The sequence below is a fragment of the Erinaceus europaeus genome, chromosome 11 (assembly GCF_950295315.1).
Source record: "Erinaceus europaeus chromosome 11, mEriEur2.1, whole genome shotgun sequence".
In the NCBI taxonomy this organism is placed as follows: Eukaryota; Metazoa; Chordata; class Mammalia; order Eulipotyphla; family Erinaceidae; genus Erinaceus; species Erinaceus europaeus.
In genome coordinates, this window is record NC_080172.1 from 26,105,670 (window position 1) to 26,126,319 (window position 20,650).

The 20,650-nt window shown below is 38.2% G+C and overlaps 1 protein-coding gene across 7 annotated transcripts in view; it reads left to right on the forward strand.

Annotated features, from left to right (window-relative positions):
- PAM (peptidylglycine alpha-amidating monooxygenase) overlaps window positions 1-20,650 on the forward strand; it is a 359,693-nt gene that overhangs the window by 58,057 nt on the left and 280,986 nt on the right. The window contains exon 1 of one of the 7 annotated variants that reach the window (XM_060201211.1): window positions 4,490-4,572. The exons of the other annotated variants lie outside the window; for them this stretch is intronic. The gene's annotated coding sequence lies outside the window, so the exon portion shown is untranslated. Of the gene's footprint in view, window positions 1-4,489; window positions 4,573-20,650 lie in introns of those variants that run through there. 7 annotated transcript variants of the gene reach the window in all.

A 20,650-nucleotide genomic window follows, 5' to 3' on the forward strand; every position in this document is an offset into this window, starting at 1 on the left:
TTATTTTCGAACAGAAAACCCTAAAAATTACATTTGCTGTGGATCTCCCAAGGAAAGAGAGCTAACATTTTTTTTTTAAAAAAATTTAATCTTTATTTATTGGATAGAGACAACCAGAAATCAAGAGGGGTGGGGGAAGATAGAGAGGTAGAGACACAGAGAGACACGCACAGCACTGCTTCACCACTTGCAAAGCTTTCCCCCTGCAGGTGGGGACTGGGGTCTCAAACCTGAGTCCTTGTTCACTGTAACACATGTGCTCAAACAGGTGTGCCACCACCTGGCGCAGAGAGCTAGCATTTTGCCCTGCTTATATTCCTTTTTTTTTTATTGTAGAGGTAATTTTTTAAGGATAACTTAAGTCCCTTAAGGCCCTTGCTTAGAAGACAAAGGCTTAAGGAAGACATCTAATTTGCAATAAGCAATTATTTTGATATAGATTTGTTTTTGTCACAAAAAGGTACAATAAAGTTTATATCAACTATATGAAAAAGGAATTTGATTTCATGCTACTAAGGAATTTATTTGTCAGTCACACCATTGTTATGAAAGGTGAGATGGTATTTTTTTACATAAAAACAGCTAGCTAAATTTTTTTAAATTTCTTTATTGGAATTAATGGTTTACATTCTACAGTAAATACAACAGTTTGTACATGCATAACATTTATCAGTTTTCCATATAACAATACAACCCCCACTAGGTCCTCTGTCATCCTTATTGGATCTGTATTCTACCCCCACACACCCCAGAGTCTTTTACTTTGGTGCAACATGCCAATTCCAGTTCAGGTTCGACTTGTGTTTTCTCTTCTGAGCTTGTTTTTCAACTTCTGCCTGAGAGTGAGATCATCCCATATTCCTTCTTCTGTTTCTGACTTATTTCATTTAACATGAATTTTTCAGGTCCATCCAAGATTGAAAACAGTGAAGTCACCATTTTTTAATAGCTGAGAAGTATTCCACTGTGTATATATACCACAACTTGCTCAGCCACTCATCTGTTATTGGAGACCTGGGTTGCTTCTAGGTTTTGGCTATGAAAAATTGTGCTGCTAAGAACATATCTGTACACAGATCTTTTTGGATGGGTGTGTTGGGTTCCTTAGGATAAATCCCCAGAAGAGGAATTGCAGGATCATAGGGTAGGTCCATGTCTAGCTTTGTGAGAGTTCTCCAGACTGTTCTCCACAGAGGCTGGACCAATTTACATTCCCACCAGCAGTGCAGGAGGGTTCCTTTTGACCCCAGAACCTCTCCAGCATTTGCTGCTGTTACCTTTTGTGATGTGTGACATTCTCACAGGAGTGAAGTAGTGTCTCACTGTTGTCTTTATTTACATTTCTCTGACAATCAAAGTCTTGGAGCATTTTTTCATGTGTTTCTCGGCCTTTTGGGTCTCTTCTGTGGTGAATGTGCTTTCCATGTCCTCTCCCCATTTTTGGATGTGTTATTTGTTTTCTTGTGGTTGAATTTGGCAAGCTCCTTATATATTTTGGTTATTAGCCTCTTGTCTGATGTATGACATGTAAAGATCTTCTCTCATTCTGTGAGAGGTTTCTTGGTGTGGGTAGTGGTTTATTTTGTTGAGCAGAAGCTTTTTAATTTGATGTAGTCCCATAGGTTTATGCTTGCCTTAGTCTTCTTTGTAATTGGATTCATTTCATTGAAGATGCTTTTAAAACTTATGCACAAAAGAGTTCTGCCAATATTTTCCTCTAAGTATCTGATAGTTTCTGGTCTAATATCCAAATCCTAGATCCACTTGGAAATTACTTTTGTATTTGGTGACATATAGTAGTTCAGTTTCATTCTTCTGCATGTTTTAACCCATTTTTTCCAACACCACTTGTTGAAGAGACTCTGCTTTCCCCATTTAGTAGTCTGGGCACCTTTGTCAAAAATGAGATGTCCATAGGTTTGGGGACTTAATTCTGGGCTCTCAATTTTATTCCATTGGTCAGTGTGTCTATTCATGTTCCAGTACCAAGCAGTTTTGATAACAATAGCCCTATAATACAATTTGAGATCTGGGAGTGTGATGCCTCCAGTTCTGTCCTTTCTTCTCAAGATTGTTTTGGCTATTCTAGGTCTTTTCTGCTTCCAGATAAACATTTGTAGCATTTGTTCTATTCTCCTAAAAAAATGTGGTTGGGATCTTGATGGGGATAGCATTAAATATGTATATGGCTCTGGGTAGTATATTCATTTTGATTATGTTAATTCTTCCAACCCATGAACATAAAATATCTTTCTACTTCTTTGTGTCTTTTTCAATTTTCTTGAGTAGTGACTCGTAGTTTTCAGTATACAAGTCTTTCACTTCTTTGGTTAGGTTTAATCCTAGATATTTTATTGTTTTTGTTGCTATAGTAAAAGGAATTTATTTCTGGATTTCAACTTCTTCTAACTTAGTGTTTGCATAGAGGAATGCCACTGACTTTTGAATATTAATTTTGTAGCCTGACACCTTACTGCCTGATGATTTCCAAAAGCTTCTTGCAGGATTCCTTAGGTTTTTCTGTGTATACTATCATGTCATCTGCAAACAGGGAGAGTTTGACTTCTTCTCTTCCAATCTGTATCACTTTAATTCCTTGCTCCTGCCTGATTGCTATGGCAAGAACTTACAACACTATGTTGAATAATAATGGTGATAGTGGTCAGCCCTGTATAGTACCTGATCTGAGGGGAAATGCTTCTAGTAAAAATTTATAAACAACAGTGTAACCATGAAAATATAGAAAATATCTCTATAATAATATTTATTTAGTTGAGCTCACGCACATGTTAAGATCACATTGATGTTTAATTTCAGTTATGACTCATATGTTTCATTTCAGGTGCTAATGTAAATGGATAAAACCCCCAAAAGATTTAAAAATTATCTGTATTTATTTATTGAACAGAGACAGCCAGAAATCAAGGAGGAAAGGGGGAGATAGAGAGAAAAAGAGATAGACACCAGCAGCCCTGCTTCAGGACTCATGAAAAGCTTCCCCCCTGCTGGTGGGGATCAGGGTCTCCAACTCAGGACTTTGCGTACTGTATAATGTGTGTTTAACCAGGTGCGCCACCACCCACCCCCACATTTACATATTTTTAATGTGCCCCAAATATGCAACTATATATATATATATATATTTATTTATTATATACCTTGTTTTGTTAAAAAAAAAAAAAAAACTTCGCAGAGCAGCTGCTTTCCCTATATTAGAAGAGAGTGTCTAATCTTTAAATCAGTTTGTACTGGCTCAGTTGTTTTACTAATCCTTTAACTTTGTTAAAAATTATCTTAAAAGTTCATCACTGAGAGAAATCAAAGATAAAGGAACAAATGGAGATGAGAGTTTTGAGGTTCTGAGTCTTATTTGGTCAGTGGGTGGTAGATAAAATGGAAAGAGACTTCAAAATCAAAAACATCAAAGATTTTTATGATTTCTCATTGACAGACTTCTTTTTTTGCAAACTAGTTCAGAGTTTTATGTCTGAGGGGATTCGCCTGGAATCGGCAGTAAGAACAATCAGTGAATACGTGATGGAATTATGACAGGTATCTTAAGTCTTTCTCCAAAGGCTCTGTAGATCAGAGGTTCACTACAAGAGCTATTCATTTTCCTTCCTGACCTTGTAGTTAGTTGTTTTCCCTCAATTTATTGTGGCTTTGATTTGACTTAGATCTTTAAAATGGGTGAAACTTGCAGAAAAAAAAGTAATTATTACAGTTATTTGTGAAGAAAGTTCTGCCATTTATATTTGTGGAATGACCCTATTTCTGCTGTAGAAACAAGAATTCTTAACTGAAACAATTTTTTCATTAACTTTACTGAAATAGTTTTGGACTGAGGATTAATGGAAATAAATAGTATATATTTTTTCAGCATGCAAAGATCTGTAGTCTGGGGATAAGTAGGAAAAAGAATGATCAAGTATCAGTATTATAAAAGGAATAGGAGAAGGGGAACAGAATTTTGTTGGGAGTTTTGCTCTGAAGACTTCAGTGTAGGTCTATTCAGGAGTTGGGTGTGAGGGTGTGCAGAGTAATATCTAATAATATCTAGTAATATCTAGCCCAGCTAGATATTCTGTTTTGCTATGGGTCCAACCCATGTTCAAATTTCACCTCCACCACACTGGAGGAAGCTTCGGGGCTGCAGTATCTTTTTTCTCTGTATCTTTATCTATTTATGTGAAAATATTAGCCAGGAGTGGTGAAAACTCTTGAGATGACCAAAGATACTCTCACATATAAAAAGATAAAAGGAGGGGACCGGGCTGTAGTGCAGCGGGTTAAGTGCATATGAAGCGAAGTGCAAGGACTAGCATAAGAATCCCAGTTGGAGCCCCTGGCTTCCCACCTGCTAGGGGTCGCTTCACAAGCCGTGAAGCAGGTCTGCCAGTGTCTGTCTTCTCTCCCTTTCTCTGTCTACCCCTCTCCTCACGATTTCTCTTTGTTCTGTCCAACAACAACAATGGCAACAATAACAATAACAACTAGGGTAACAAAATGGGAAATATGGACTCCAGGAGCAGTGGATTACTAGTGCATGCACTGAGTTCCAGCAATAACCCTGTAAGTAAGTAAGTAAGTAAGTAAGTAAATAAATAAATGGAGTTGGTGAAACTTAAAAAGTATTGTGTCCATGCCTGGTGTTTATACCCTGTCCTAGATGACATTATGAAATGTAAACTTGTTTTGGGGATAGGACATTGATTCCATAATCATAGTCATCTTAGAAAATGAAGTTGTCACCAGCATTTTCACCATGTCAAGGGTATGGAGAAAGAAGGCGACTGGGGATTACCAATATTCACAAGTACGGTTATTAACTCACCAGCTCTATGAATTTTTGTAAATTTAGACATTCCAATAACAGATAATCACAGGGTAGTCAGGCAGTGGCACACTTGGTTAAGTGCACATATTACCAAGCACAGGAACCTCAGGGGTTCAAGCCCTGGCTCCCCAACTGTAGGGAGAGAGGGACTGTGGGGAGAGGGACTGTAGGGAGAGGGACACAGGACTGAAGCACATCTGCAAGGGTCTTTCTCCCTCCCTATCTATTGTCCCCTCCTCTCTCAATTTCTCTCTGTCCTAACCAATAAAATAGAAGAGAGGAAGAGAGTGTGTGTGTGTGAGAGAGAGAGAGAGAGAGAGAGAGAGAGAGAGAGGGAGAGAGAGAGAGGCTGCTGGGAGTGGTGGATTAGTAGTGCTTAGCTCCAGCAATAACCCTGGAAGCAACACACACACACACACACACACACACACACACACACACACTCTCATGTTCGCAGGAGAGAGAAAAAAATCATTCTTAGTGAAAAGTTTTAATGAGCGGTTCAGAAAATGATACTTTAGCTTCTTGACAGCCTATAATTATCAGAATGCAATTACTTCTCAGAAGTGTTTAGGCTGAGTTGAGGTTTCCTCCTGTGAGTGATCGAAGATATGAATGACTCTCCTGTTAGTCAAGTAGCTTACCTTAGTTGTTCTTCCCATCTGTAGCTACTATAATACCGCTAGACTTGCATTCTTAATTTTTGAGTTGGTTATTTTTTTGAATTAGTACTTTGTTTTGTTGACTGACACCTTGTTTGGAAATTGATTCTTTGTTCTTTATTTTTTGTTTGTTTGTTTGTGAGACACCAGAGCACTGCTCAGCTCTGGCATATGGTGGTGCTGGGGATTGAACCTGGATGTCCCTAACTTTTTAAAATGTGATTGTTAGAAAATGTGTAATCATATGTAGCTCACATTAGATTTCTGTTGTTCAGAGTTGTGTTAGCTACAGGTGAAAAACCTTGAAGTCATTCTTTTCTTCCTCTCTTTCTCTTCAAAGGCCTGCCTTCAACATATATCTGGAATCTGACCACTTTAAAACACTTCTATAACTTAGGTTCTGGCCATCCTTAGCACTTGCTTAGATTTCTGAAATAGTCCTTTGACCTGTCTCCAGAATTTTGCAGTCAAGATCTGTGTAGTGGCCAAAGTGATTGTTTTAAAACAAATGTCAGATGTGTATGCTCTTCTTACAATTCTTCTGTGACTCATATTCAAAGACCAAGCCCTACAAAAAGCTAGTAACCAACATAACAAAACAAAACCTAGTTCCCATCTATCTCTTTGGCTTTGTCTTCTACACTGTCCTAACCATGAACCCACCATGTGATTACTTTGGGTAATCACTTTTGCTCTTGCCACTTTGGAAGTTCCCTTCCTCCACATCAGCAGGGACCATGCTTCGCTTCCTTTAGGTCTTTACTCTGTGAAACCATTACTCAACACCCCATTTAAAATTACGAGATTTTCCTGCCCAACCACACCCCAAGAATCCCGATTTTTTTTTTCTTGCTTTCTTCTCTCTTAGTACTTGTTAGTAGTTCTTATAATATTTATATATGTGTATGTATCTGTATTTTTAATTGAATTTGTTTTTGGCTTTTCTCTTATTGAACATAAATTCCATGGGAACAAGAACTTTTGTTTTATTAGTTGCTTTGTGCTCAGCTTTAAGTATATTATTTAACGCATGTTAGGTGATAGTCATTTGTTAAATGGATAAGTAAATGAATTTACTTGTATCACAAACATTATAGAAATTTTAAGAGAAAGAATAGAAGTTCTTTGAGATAAGAAAACTGCTTCTTATATACTGGAATTATAGGAGATAAGTTTGTTTAGGGTGAAACATTGTTAGGTAGAGCGTTATATCCTATGCTAAAGGATCCATATTTAACTCAGTGGAAAATAGTAGAGAGCTATTGAAATTCTTTAAACAGAGATATGACAAGTTGAGTTTTACTTTAGTCTTGTAACTGAGGGTATAGATAGTTAGACGGACATATAGATAATTGGGATTAGTGTGTGAAAATCAATCAGATTGTTTTGAGATCTGAGACAAGAAGTCTGGCTGAAAGGATGATACAGCTAGGAACTAAGAACTTGTTAGCTGTGAAAATGAAAATATACACTTCTAAAATCTATAGTACTTAGCAACTCTTTTGCTTGTGGGGAGGGAAGGCATGGTATCAATCATTTCAGATGATTTTTGTTCTAATTCTCAGTGACTGTTCATAGGGAGATTAGAAGAAATGAGAAGCCTGAAGGAAACAAGTTTTGAGAGAAGTTGATGATTTCATTCTTGGAAATCTTCAAGTTTTAAGAAAGACATATCTTGAGTTCTGAAATGTTTTCATATGTGTTTGAATTATCTTCAATAATAAATGCACATTTGACTAAAACTTGAGAACATGCTGCTTCTCAATTTATGCTATGAAGGTGTTCTGGAAGAGAATACAAAGAGAACACAGGTTTTTTCTGATTTTTTTTTTTTTTTTGGCTACTGTTTGCCAGTGGAAATTTAATGAGTTCAACTCTAGATTTGCATACTGTGGAAACATTAATTACTCTCAAATAAGTCTGGACATGATAATAACTTGGCTCATTGGTGAAAGAGATAATTTCTAGTGTAGAGTATTTATTTATAGTTACTTAGGGATTACTGTTGGCATTAGCATGTTTGGAACATTCTAGGGGGCTCAAACTGAATTATTTTAGTCATGTTTGCAAAGAAAGTTAGAAGTGTGAAATTTTACTTTCTGACTTAAGAGTCTTTAAAACTGGAATCTGTCATGCCCTTGTTCATGTAAAATATTTCTAGACTGACACCAAAGAGCCTTAAATGTGCTTTAAATATTTTGGAAATGTTTGTAGCCCCAGAGACAAGCTCATTAATTTTTTTCTGGTTATTTAAGGATAGATGCAAATTACTAAAATTACATTTCTTTACCTCTTATTTTTTATTCTCTTACTAGTGATTTTATTAGTAATAATTTGACATTATCAACTATATCTCTTATTTTTTATTATTATTAAATTTCATTTGCAGTTTGCCTTATTTTTGGTAGCTTTGAGTTTTGTTTTAGTTCTCAAGTGTTGTGTCAGACAAACATTTATTCATTGCTGTAGTGAATTATAGCTTCGGCCTCATTATTTTATATGTTTTTAAAAATCCCTTAATCTAGCAATATAACAAAGAAAATAAGTAATTTTGTCTTACTCCAAATTTAATTATCTGTTCTAATGGCTAACTTGCTGTGTAGAAATCACATTTTTGAAGTAATACTGATTCCTACAGGATATATTTAGAAGTAAAGAACCTATATATTTAGGTTCACTGTCTTCAAAAGTGTTATACCACACCATGCCCGTGACAAAAGTGATAAGAACTCAACATCACAGCCTATTGGGTCCTTTTTATCATTTCCCCTAACCACTTCTGCTGTCAGTTCTCTTGTCATTATCCATGGGTTGTTTTTGTTTTCTTGTCTGTTAATTTGATTTGTTTATTTATATTCTAAATATGAGTGAAATCCCTTATTTTTTTCCTTCTGATTTATTTCACTTAGCATAAGCCCTTAAATTCCATTTCACTTTGTCACAAATAGGGTTTCATCTTTTATTTATAACATCATTCTATGTATATATAATATTTTTATTAGAGAAAGGAAATACATTTGGTAATGTAGCTTAGCTTCTTTTTTTTTTAAACTGAACACTCACTGCTCAGTTCTGGTGTATGGTGGTGGTGGGGAGGGGAGTGGCAGTGTTGATTGGACCTGGGACTTTGGAGCTTCAGGTATGAGAGTCTTTTTGCATAACCATTATGTGAAGCCCCTGCCCTCCCAGTAATGTAGCTTCTTGACCTTAAAAAGTTTAAAGAAAAGACAATCATATTAGTTGTTTAAAAGTCTCCTTGTCAGGGCAGCGATAGATAGCATAATGGTTATGCAAAGAGACTCTCATGCCTGAGGCTCCAAAGTCCCAGGTTCAATCTTCTGCACCTCCATATCAGAGGATAATAATAATAATAAAAGTCTCCTTGTCATAATACTAGTGGGCTACTTAGTTACCCTCTGTAGGTTTGTGGAGTTGCAGTTTAACTTTCTGATCATTACAAAATAGTGGTGGTTTCTTCACTCATCATAAAAGATGCAAATTGAAACCACAATGAGATTCCACCTCAAACCAGTGAGACTGGCTTTTGGCCTTCTTCAACAGAACTAAAAATGGTAAGTGGTGGTTAGGATGTGGACAAAGGGGAACTCTATTGCATTACTGGTGGAAGTGCAAACTGTTGGAAGCATTATGGAGAACAGTATTGAGAATCCTTAAAGAAGTACAAATGGAAATACCTTATGACCCAGCAGTACCACTACTAAGCATGAAAACATTAATTTGAAGGGACATATAATACACCCCTGTCTTCATAGCTGCACTACTCAAAATAGACAAAATATGGAAACAACTTAAATGGCCATCAACTAATGACTGGATAAAGAAGTTATGGGATGGGATCCAGGTAGTGGCTTACCTGGTTGAGCACATGTTACAATGTGCATGGACCCAGGTTCGAGCCCCTGGTGCCCACCTGCAGGGGGACAACTTTGTGAGTGGTGAAGTAGTGTTGCAGGTGTCTCTCCATCTCTCTCCCTCTCTATCACCCCCTTCCCTCTTGATTTCTGTCTCTATCCAATAAATAAAGATAATAAATTTTTTTAGAAAGTTGTGGGACATATAGTCTAAGGAAGACTACTTTGTTGGTATGCTTCTAAAAACCCCTTCTGTTTCATTAGTTTAATCCCCCCTGTTTAACACTATTCTATTTACATAACCACTTCATTCTATTTACATAACCGCTGTTAACAAGCACCACCCTCCCTCCAGGGCATTGGTGGTTCAGTGATAGAATTCTTGCCTGCTCCGCCCCCTGTCCTTGTCATACCCTGATTTTCACCAGTCACTTTTCTCTCCACCCTCTCTCATCCTGACACACCCTACTGGGCTAGTATATTTATAAGGACAAGATTGTTTGTAGTATTAGTTTAGCTTAGCTTGGTATAGATTGCGCTGCGTCCTGCATGAATAAAGAGATACTGCGTACAGCTCAACCATGAGTCCCTGGTCGACTGTTACCCGCCCGTGAAGCCAGCCCATCGAAAACAACACTACTTAGCAACTAAAAAAGATTATATTGTGTCCTATGGGGCAAAATGGATAGAACTGGTGGTGAAGTAAGAAAGTGAAGGACAACTACCAGTTATTTTCACTCCTGTGGAATATCAAGACTTGAAGGACATGAACTTGAAAAAATATATTCATCCTATATCTAAGACCTTGGAAAAACTGTGGTGGTTATCATTGGGAAGTGGGGTAGGGACACAGAACTTTGGTCATAGGAATGGTGTGATCTATTCCCCTATTATCTTATAATATTGTAAATCACTAATAAAAAATGAAAGAAAAGGAAAAATAAAAAACAGCAATGGTTTTAGGATTATAATGGTGTTCTATGACCTATTTCTATGACTTTGTATTTTAATTTTTTTTAAAAATTCCCCTTTTGTTGTCCTTGTTGTTTATCGTCATTGTGTTTATTATTGTTGTGGCTATTGCTGTCATTGAGAAAGACAGACACCTGCAGACCTGCTTCACTGCCTGTGAAGAAACCACCCTGCAGGTGGGGAGCCCAGGAACTTGATTCTGGTCAGTGTGCTTTCCGCCATGTGCGCTTAATCTGCTGCGCCACTGCCTGGCTTTCTGGTATTTTAAGTTTTTAAAAATTATTTTCCTTAGTACATGCAGTTTTGAATTTTTTTTTGCTTGTGTGTGTCTGATAATAAATTGATATATGAATTCCATAGTAAATCTGAAAATTGACTCAAGGCAAGGTCAAGTTTTTATCAGTGTACAGTAACTATCTTGTGACTTACACAGAGCATATTATCCAGAACTGAAATTGAAAGAGGTTATATAGAGTACAAGGAGGTGGAACACCACCTAGGAGAGCACACACATCATAGGATCTGAAACCTAGATTCATGTCCAGATATATCCCCCTCTGTATCTCCTTCCTCCTCTTCCCCTCCCAGTTTTTCTCACTTCATTCATTTTCCATCTTTCCTTTTGTAGCCAAACTGCTACCCATGTAAGCACTCTTTTCTCATTTTGAAACTTACTTAGACCTAAAAACTGTTCTGTAAAACTTTGCTAACAGTCATTATATGGGCAAATGTAGTATGTCCTTTTCAAGACCTTATTCTGATAACCTTTTGATAGTATTTGATCCTGTAGATCACCATCTGCAAGAGTGAAGTGTGAGGAAGCATTGTAAAAAGCATTGTAAATCAGGAGGCCCTGATTCATATATAACACCCGCCACACACACACCTAGTCCCATGGTTTTTCCCTTTTTCAGAGAAAGCCTATTCATCCCTTAAAAATCTCCCCAATGAAAGAGAGAGACAGGCTGGGAGTATGGATCGACCTGTCAACACCCATGTTCAGCGGGGAAGCAATTACAGAAGCCAGACCTTCCACCTTCTGCATCCCATAATGATCTTGGGTCCATACTCCCAGAGGGTTAAAGAATAGGAAAGCTGTCAGGGGAGGGGATGGGATATGGAGGTCTAGTGGTGGTAATTGTGAGAAGTTGTACTCCTCTTATCCTATGGTTTTTTCAATGTTTCCTTTTTAAAAAATTTTTAAAATTTTATTTATTTATTTTTATTTATTTTTATTTTTTATTTAAGAAAGGATTAATTAACAAAACCATACGGTAGGAGGGTTACAATTCCACACAATTCCCACCACCCAATCTGGTGGGGTCTTCAGTCCAGGGAAGCCTGGCCGGCATCCTGATGACATCTGGAACCTGGTGGCTGAAAAGAGAGTTAACATATGAAGCCAAACAAATTGTTGAGCAATCATGGACCCAAAGCTTAGAATAGTGGAGAGGAAGTGTTAGGGGGGGTACTCACTGCAAACTCTAGTGTACTTCTTTCTGCTTTCAGATATATATTTTGCAGTAGTTTATGGATACGTGTGAACATATGCTCTCTCTCACAGAAACTGGTGTATATCTAAGTTTTGGGACTTTGTTAGACAGTGAACCACCTGAGAAGAAATTAGAGTATACTATGAAAGGAAAGGTCTCACCCGAGTAATGAAGCTGAAGGGTTGTCATTCCACGCGTGAAGTCTCTGGACAGTCTGAAGTGAAGCATGTTGAGGTGGCAATCGTTGTGTTGGTTAGGTGGTGATCAGCAGATGCAATATTATTTGATATGGATTGGGAGAGGCATACGGGAAAGTGGGTCCTATCCAATGGTTCCAGGACTGGGGGAAGTAGAGGCTCTATAGTGGAGATGTGAGGTTCCTGCTGTCTAAGGGTTCAAAAAGACAATCGATAGTTAATGTTATCATCACATTGTTTGGTAATTGGGTTAACTTTGAAAAGTCCTTTTGTTAGGGTTTGCTGTACAGTACCTAATATCTTGTATATAGCTGTGCTATTGGTTGCTTCTGATCTACTTGGTCTAGGCTTTTGAGAGAGTCTGCATATCAATTACACAGCTATATATTGAAAAGATTCAGTTTGCGTTTTGAAAAACTTCGAGACATACAATTAATTTTCCCCCTCTCATATTAATTAACTAGTGATTTATATGACTACATTTTACTAGGAGTGTACATAAACACCATTCCCACCACCAAAAGACTGTGACCCATCCCTCCCACCCACTGCCACCCCCCACTATCCCCGGAAGCTGCATGTCTACCCCTCACCATTTGGTCACGTCCTGCTTTTAGTTTCCCTTTCAGATCTTCTTACTCAACTTCTGTTGATGAGTGGGATCATCCCATACTCATCTTTATCTTTCTGACTTAGCTCACTTAACATAATTCCTTCTAGCTCTGTCCAAGATGGGTCATTTGTTCTTGCTAGCTGCATAGTATTCAATTGTGTATATATACCACTTTCTCAGCCACTCATCTGTTGTTGGGCACCTGGGTTGCTTCCAGGCTTTAGCTTTTATGAATTGTGCTGCTATGAACATAGGAGTACACACCTCTTTTTGATTGGGTGTTATGGAGTCCTTGGGGTATAACCCCAGGAGAGGAATTACTGGATCATATGGAAAGTCCATGCCTAGTCTTCTGAGAGTTTTCCAGACTGCTCACAGAGGCTGTACCAATTTACATTCCCACCAGCAATGTTAAAGGGTTCCTCTGTCCCCACAACCTCTCCAGCATTTGTTGCTCCTGTCCTTTTTGATGTATGCCATTCTTACAGGAATGAGGTGGTATCTTAGTGTTGTCTTCATTTGCATTTCTCTGACAATCAGTGACCTAGAGCAGTTTTTCATATGTTTGTTAGCCTTCTGGAACTCCTCTGTAGTGAATGTTTTGTTCATATCCTCTGCCCATTTTTGGATGGGGTCATTTGCTTTTTTGGTGCTAAGTTTGCTGAGCTCTTTATATATTTTGGTGATTAGTTTCTTGTCTGATGTCTGGCATGTGAAGATCTTCTCCCATTCTGTGAGGGGTCTCTTTGTTTGTGTGATAGTTTCTTTGGCTGTGCAGAAGCTTTTCAATTTGATGTAGTCCCATTGGTTTGTTTCTGCTTTAGTCTTCCTTGCAATTGGGTTTGATTCATCAAAGATGTCCTTGAGGTGTAGGTGGGAAACTGTTTTACTAATGTTTTCCTGTAAGTATTTGATTGTTTCTGGTCTGACATCTAGGTCTTTGATCCATTTGGAGTTGATTTTTGTTTCTGGCGAGATAAAGTGATTCAATTTCATTCTTCTGCATGTTACAACCCAGTTTTCCCAGCACCATTTATTGAAGAGAGCCTCCTTCTTCCAATTAATTCTTTGGGCCCCCTTATCAAAGATTAGATATCCATAGGTGTGGGGATTTATTTCTAGGCTTTCAATTCTGTTCCACTGGTCTGTGTGTCTATTTTTGTTCCAGTACCATGCTGTTTTGATGATGATGACTTTATAATATAGTTTAAGGTCTGGGAGTGTGATGCCTCCATTTCTGTTTCTTTTCCTTAAGATGGTTTTGGCAATTCTAGGTGTTTTCAGGTTCCAGATAAATGATTGTAGTGTTTGTTCTATTCTCTTAAAGAAGCTTGGTGGAACTTTGATGGGTATTGCATTAAATTTGTATATGGCTCTGGGGAGAATATTCATTTTGATGATATTTGTTCTTCCAATCCATGAGCATGGGATATCTTTCCATTTCTGGTATCAGTTTCTATTTCCTTGAGTAGCGACTCATAGTTTTCAGTATATAAGTCTTTCACTTCTTTGGTCAACTTTATTCCTAGGTATTTGATTGATTTTGCTGAAACAGTAAATGGGAGTGATTTCTGGATGTCTTCTTCTTCAGATTTAGTGTTTGCATAAAGAAATGCCACTGATTTTTGTACATTGATTTTGTAGCCTGATACCTTGCTATATTGCCTAATAACTTCCAGTAGTTTTCTGCTGGATTCTTTAGGTTTTTCTATGTATACTATCATATCATCTGCAAATAGTGAGAGCTTGACTTCTTCCCTTCCTATCTGTATTCCTTTGATTCCTTTCTCTTGCCTGATTGCTATGGCAAGAACTTCCAATACTATGTTGAAGAGTAACGGTGACAATGGACAGCCCTGTCTAGTCCCCGATCTGAGGGGGAATGCTTTTAGCTTCTGTCCATTGAGTATGATGTTAGCTGTAGGTTTGCTATATATAGACTCCACTATCTTGAGGAATTTCCCATCTATTCCCATTTTTTTGTAGAGTTTTGAGCATGAATGGGTGTTGGATTTTGTCAAAGGCTTTCTCTGCATCTATTGCAATAATCATGTGGTTTTGGGCTTTGCTTTTATTGATGTGGTGAATGACTGTTGTTAAAATTCGGAGGCTCTTGCTGGCCAGGCTAGCTTCATGGGCGGGTAACAGAGATGACCAGAGACATACGGCTGGGCAGGGAAGCTGTATTTCTTTATTCAGGAACAATGATTCATAAACTAAACCAAACTAATCACCAAACAGAACTCTGCTGTCTCTTTGTGGTGGCGCAAGCACTCTCTCTCACTCCGGAACTCTCCAACTCTGCAACTCTGGAACTCTGAAAACTCTGGAACTCTGGCGGGGTTCCTTGGGGCGGGGCCAAGCGGGCCCGCGAAACTAACTGGACTGATCCAATTCTCTTGGCAGGGGAGAACAACCCAATGTAAAGCATACAACAAATGACATTGATTGACTTATGGATGTTGAACCAACCTTGCATTCCTGGGATGAATCCCACTTGGTCGTGATGAACAATCTTTTTGATATGTTGCTGTATCCAGTTGGCCAAGATCTTGTTTAATATTTTGGCATCTATGTTCATCAGAGATATTGGTCTGTAGTTTTCCTTTTTTGTTCTGTCCCTATCAGCTTTTGGTATCAGGGTGATGTCAATGTTTCCTTTTTATGAATAAAAATAAAAAAAAAACCAAAACAAAACAAAAAAAAGACTACAAAAAAAAAATCTCCCCAACTAGGGCGGTAGCTCATCAGGATAAGCGCAGGTGGTACAAAGTACAAGGACCAGCTAAAGGATCCCATTTTGAGTCCCTGGCTCCCCACCGGCAGGGGAGTCACTTCACAGGCGGTGAAGCAGATCTGCAGGTGTCTTTTTCTCCCCGTCTCTGTCTTCCCCTCCTCTGTCCACTTTTCTGTGACCTATATATAACAATGACATCAATAACAACAATAACTACAACAATAAAAGAACAAGGGCAACAAAAGGGAATAAATAAATATTAAAAAGAAAAAAAGGAAAAAAATAGCCTCTGGGAACAGTGGATTCATAGTGCAGGCACTGAGCCCCAGCAATAACCCTGGAGGCCAAAAAAAAAAAAATCTCCCCAACAAGATTAGTGATTCCTTTCTCTCTTATAACCACTTTATTTCATACTTACAAGCCTTATTCTTTGTGTGGCCTTGTTTTACGCTTGGTGTTGATGGGATTGACTACATAGATGCCGGGCTAGTGTTGCTGACGGGAGAGAGAGATGATCCAGGAACCAAGTTCGTGGTGGTAGCAATACAAATCTTTATTCATGTGGGTGTCCCAGAGTCTGGTGTGAGTGCAGCGGGTTAGGCCACTTGGAGCCAAAAACTGCAATAGCCAAAAACGCAATAGCCAGCGTCAGCCTCCCCCTGCAGTCCTGCCCTCCTCTAGGTTGGGATGCTGAAGAGAGAGAAACCAGAAACAGAAGTGGCTTTTATAGGATAAAACCGGAAGTGGCAAGTCAGAACCGGAAATGGCTAAGAAAAGGGGTAGAGAAACGCAAAAATAATGCAGGGAAGGTGGAAGCTTCCTTAGCCATTGTTGTGATGGTTTTAGCCAGTGGAATTAATGTTACTCTGCAGGCAGGGCGGGTAGAAAGAAGATAGATCAATGGGTGGGGATCTTTCAGGCAAAATAATGATTATGTAAATAGGCCATACTATCAGCAATACAGAATGGAGAAGGGGGGGCTGGCTTAATGTCCAACAAATAGTAGGCTTAGATCTTTCAGGGCAGGGGCCATCTTTTTTATTATTATTATTGATTTAATAATTATCAACATGTCCATTGAATCAGAGGGGTACAATTCCACATAATACCTACCACCAGAGTTCTGCATACCATCCCCTCCATTGGAAGCTTTCCTATTTATCCCTCTGGGAGTATGGAGCTAGGACATTATGGAGCACAGAAAGTGCAAGGTCTGGCTTATGTAATTGCTTCTCCCCTGGACAGGAACATTGACAGGTCAATCCATACTCCCACACTATTTCTTTCTTTTTAAAAAATTTTTATTTATAAAAAGTGCAGGCACCGAGGAGCCCCAGAAATAACCCTGGAGGCAGAAAAAAAAATCTCCCCAACAGGATTAGTGATTCCTTTCTCTCTTCTACCCACTTTGTTTCATACTTGCAAGCCTTATTCTATGTGTGGCCTTATTTTACACTTGATGTTGATGGGATTGACTACATAGTAGGCTCAGATGACAAAAACCATAGGATAAAAGGGGTACAGCTCCACACAATTCCCACCACCAGAACTCCCTATCCCTTTTCCTCCCCTGATAGCTTCCTTATTCTTTATCCCTCTGGGAGCATGGACCCAGGGTCATTATGGGGTGCAGAAGGTGTAAGGTCTGGCTTCTATAATTGCTTCCCCGCTGAACATGGGCATTGACAGGTCGATCCATACTCCCAGCCTGCCTCTCTCTTTCCCTAGTGGGGCAGGACTCTGGAGAGGTGGGGTTCCAGGACACATTGGTGAGGTTGTCTGCCCAGGGAAGTCAGGCTGGCATCATGGTAGCATCTGCAACTTGGTGGCTGAAAAAAAACATTAAGATATAAAGCAGGACAAATTGTTTAATAATCAGGAATCTAAAGGTAACGATATAGCAGATGAGATTTGGGGTCTTCCTTTTGGAAAAAGCTAGTAGGTTTATTTTAGGTATATTCAAGAGGCCCATGACTTTACTAATTTTTGCCTGAGCCCGACAGCTAACATGCACGTGGGTTAAAGGTATTGTCCGGGGAGATGTTGTCAGTGTTGTACATAGGAATAGAAAGCTGGATCAGGGAATAGAATAGCTCCTAAATACAGGAATAGTATATGAAAATCATTAACTGTAAAACCCATTGATTTGATCTGGGGCCCATATTTAACACACTAGCCTGTGTATCTCTGCGTCCCTGTAGGTCTGAGCTCAATTCCATGGTCATAGCTGGGAACATTCTAGGTTGTGCTCATTTCAGGAGCCATCTTCCTCGAGTGGCAGAGTGTTTTGACCCAGCCTCCCTTTGGAGAATGGGGCAGTCAGCAGGGGATATCTTAATACTACAACACAACGTAAAATAAGCACTTGTTAACTAATCTTGAAAGAACCTATTTATTTTGTTAGGATATTTATTTAGACTTAAGGAGTTTTCGTCAGTAATTGTGCATAACTTCAGCCCTTGCCACCACATTATTGGTGCCTGTGAGGATGCTGGAAAAGAGACTGAGTTCGGAGTATACAAAATGGAAAGACAAAAGAGACCTCTTTCCTTTAATTCCTCTATCTTATCTCATTATATCTTATTTTATTTTAGCCACCAGGAGTTGGGCTTGGTGCCTGCATGAGGAATCTACTACTCCTTGACTTTTTTTTTTTCTGATACAGAGAGGAATAGAAAGGGAACATGACTTCATAGCTTTTGAAGCTTTTCTTCTGTACACAGGATCCAGTGAACCAAAGTCCTCACACATGGAAATATATATGCGCTACCAAGTGTACACCGCCATCTGACTCACTCCTTCATTTTTCCTGTCTGCTGTATGCCCTAGTCATAGAGAACTCCTGACATCCTCCAGGCCTGATGTTCCAACTTTAACTTAAGCCTAAACTCTTACATTTTATATTACATATGTAAATATATACATATATTTATAAGATGTATACCAGAATAAAGTTATTATGAGAATAAAAACAAAGAGAAAGACAAAATAGAATATATCAAATCATCATTTGGGAGAAATTGAAATGTGTATCACTTGCTAGAAAATATGTGAAAGTTCTTGTATTTTCTTTGGTAATGTCATGTTTTATAGTAATATGAACATAAGGATATATTAAATAATAATTAATATACAATATGTAACTATAGTTATTTTTTTAAATATTTATTTTATTTATTCCCTTTTGTTGCCCTTGTTGTTTTATTGTTGTAGTTATTATTGTTGTTGTCGTTGTTGTATAGGACAGAGAGAAATGGAGAGAGGAGGGGAAGACTGAGAGGAGGAGAGAAAGATAGACACCTGCAGACCTGCTTCACCGCTTCGCTGTGCGTCACCTGCACTTAACCCGCTGCACTACAACCCAACTCCCTAAATATAGTTATTTTATATTGATAGATTTTTCTCACTTTACTCCAGTAAGTTTACTGCTTGGTATTCAAAATATTTGGATGTTAATTTTCAAATTTCACATCTTTTTCATAATTAACTCTTTAATATACATTTGCATTGTTTTGGAGAAAGTGTTATATATGAATATGTGACTGCAATGAAATAGAAGTATTTCTGAGAGGATATTAGGATATTCATATGTCAATTTTTTTTTCTTCATTGACTGCTTTTTTTTGTTAGTACAGTATATGGCATTTTCTACCCTCATTTATGAAAGAAAGTACGTGCTCTGCCTCTTACACTCTATGAAAATGTGCAGCTCTGGCAGTTGCACAAGATGGTTTTGCTGTAGTAATTAAAACACAGATGGAGCTCATTTCTTTCCCAAGTGTTTGATTGGCAGATATTCTGTGTTCAACACTTCTCTCAGCTGAACACATCGGCACCATCTGCCTTCAGCCAACTTGGAGAGGGTGGTCACAGCGGAATTTCCTTATCATCACATAAGTCACTTTAAATAGAGGGTAGTCCTCTTGCTGAAGCCATTAATGACCTCTAAGAATAACATAAAATATTTATGGGCTTTTGCCAACTGCTTTACAACTTAATGTTATACTCATTAATAGGTATATTTTTGTTAACTTCACCACTCCCTTTCTCCATTTAAAATATTTAGGTCATAACATGAAATCACAATAAAAAAAAAATTAATTTCTGAACAAGTTAAGCTGATGCAGCATTTTGCTTTTAGTTGGGTAGTTAGAGATGATTTCAAATCTGGGCCCTATGTTGTGAATCATTAGTGAAAACACTGGATATAAATAAACAAAACTACTTGAGTATGCTGTCTCCTAAACTCAGCATTAAAGTAGTTTTTAAGGAAAATGCTAGTTCAAAAAATTAGTATATGTATAACTGTCAGAGGTAGTTTATGATAAATGGTGCTTTTTTATTTAGACATTAGGATGCAAAATAGGTAGAACTTTATATTCATTTCGCTTTGATCCAGATAAGTAACCAAGTTGATTATTTTGTAGAAAAGTACACTTAGCTCACTGAAGCACAGAACCAGTGACATGCATTAAAAGAATGAGAAAGCAACCAGGTCATTCAGAAGGTTTCTCTTCGGCCTTAATTGCCCGAGGCCTTCAGTCTGAACTCAGACACTACCGGAGAACACTAAATACAAAAATGGGTGTGGAGCTCCATGGATGGTGGAATGGTGCTTTACTGTCTCTCCTCCCACACTTGTTCTTCCACTTCCTCTTCTCTTTCAAAATATAAAATAAAATAGCGTGAGGAATGTGGACTAGGTATACAGTGTGACCCTAGTTTCAGTATCTGACATTGCATTGAAAAAAGAGAGAGAAACGGGAGTCAGGTGGTTAAGCGTACATGGCGCAAAGTGCAAGGACGGACATAAAGATCCCGGTTGGAGCCCCCAGCTCCCCACCTGCGGGGAGTCGCTTCACAAGCGGTGAAGCTGGTCTGCAGGTGTCTGTGTTTCTCTACCCCTCTCTATCTTCCAACCTCCTCTCTTGATTTCTCTCTGTCCTATCCAACAGCAAGAACGACAAGGGCCACAATATAGGAAAAAAGAGAATAGAAGATATATTTCATTGTTCTAGATATTTATTTTAAAATGCATACTTGTGGAAACACTACCTAGATTTGAAGAGAATATGCATGTATCATGTATAAAAACATGGATTCTATATGTTATTAGATACTGGAGAAATGATTTGAGTTCTTCCTTCTCTACAAATGGGTAATATTATGACTGACAAAATGAAAACCTTATTATATAGTACTTATGGGGAGACTGAATGAATTAGAGTATTTCCTGCTGAATGTTAGAGCAGAGGATAAAGGAATTA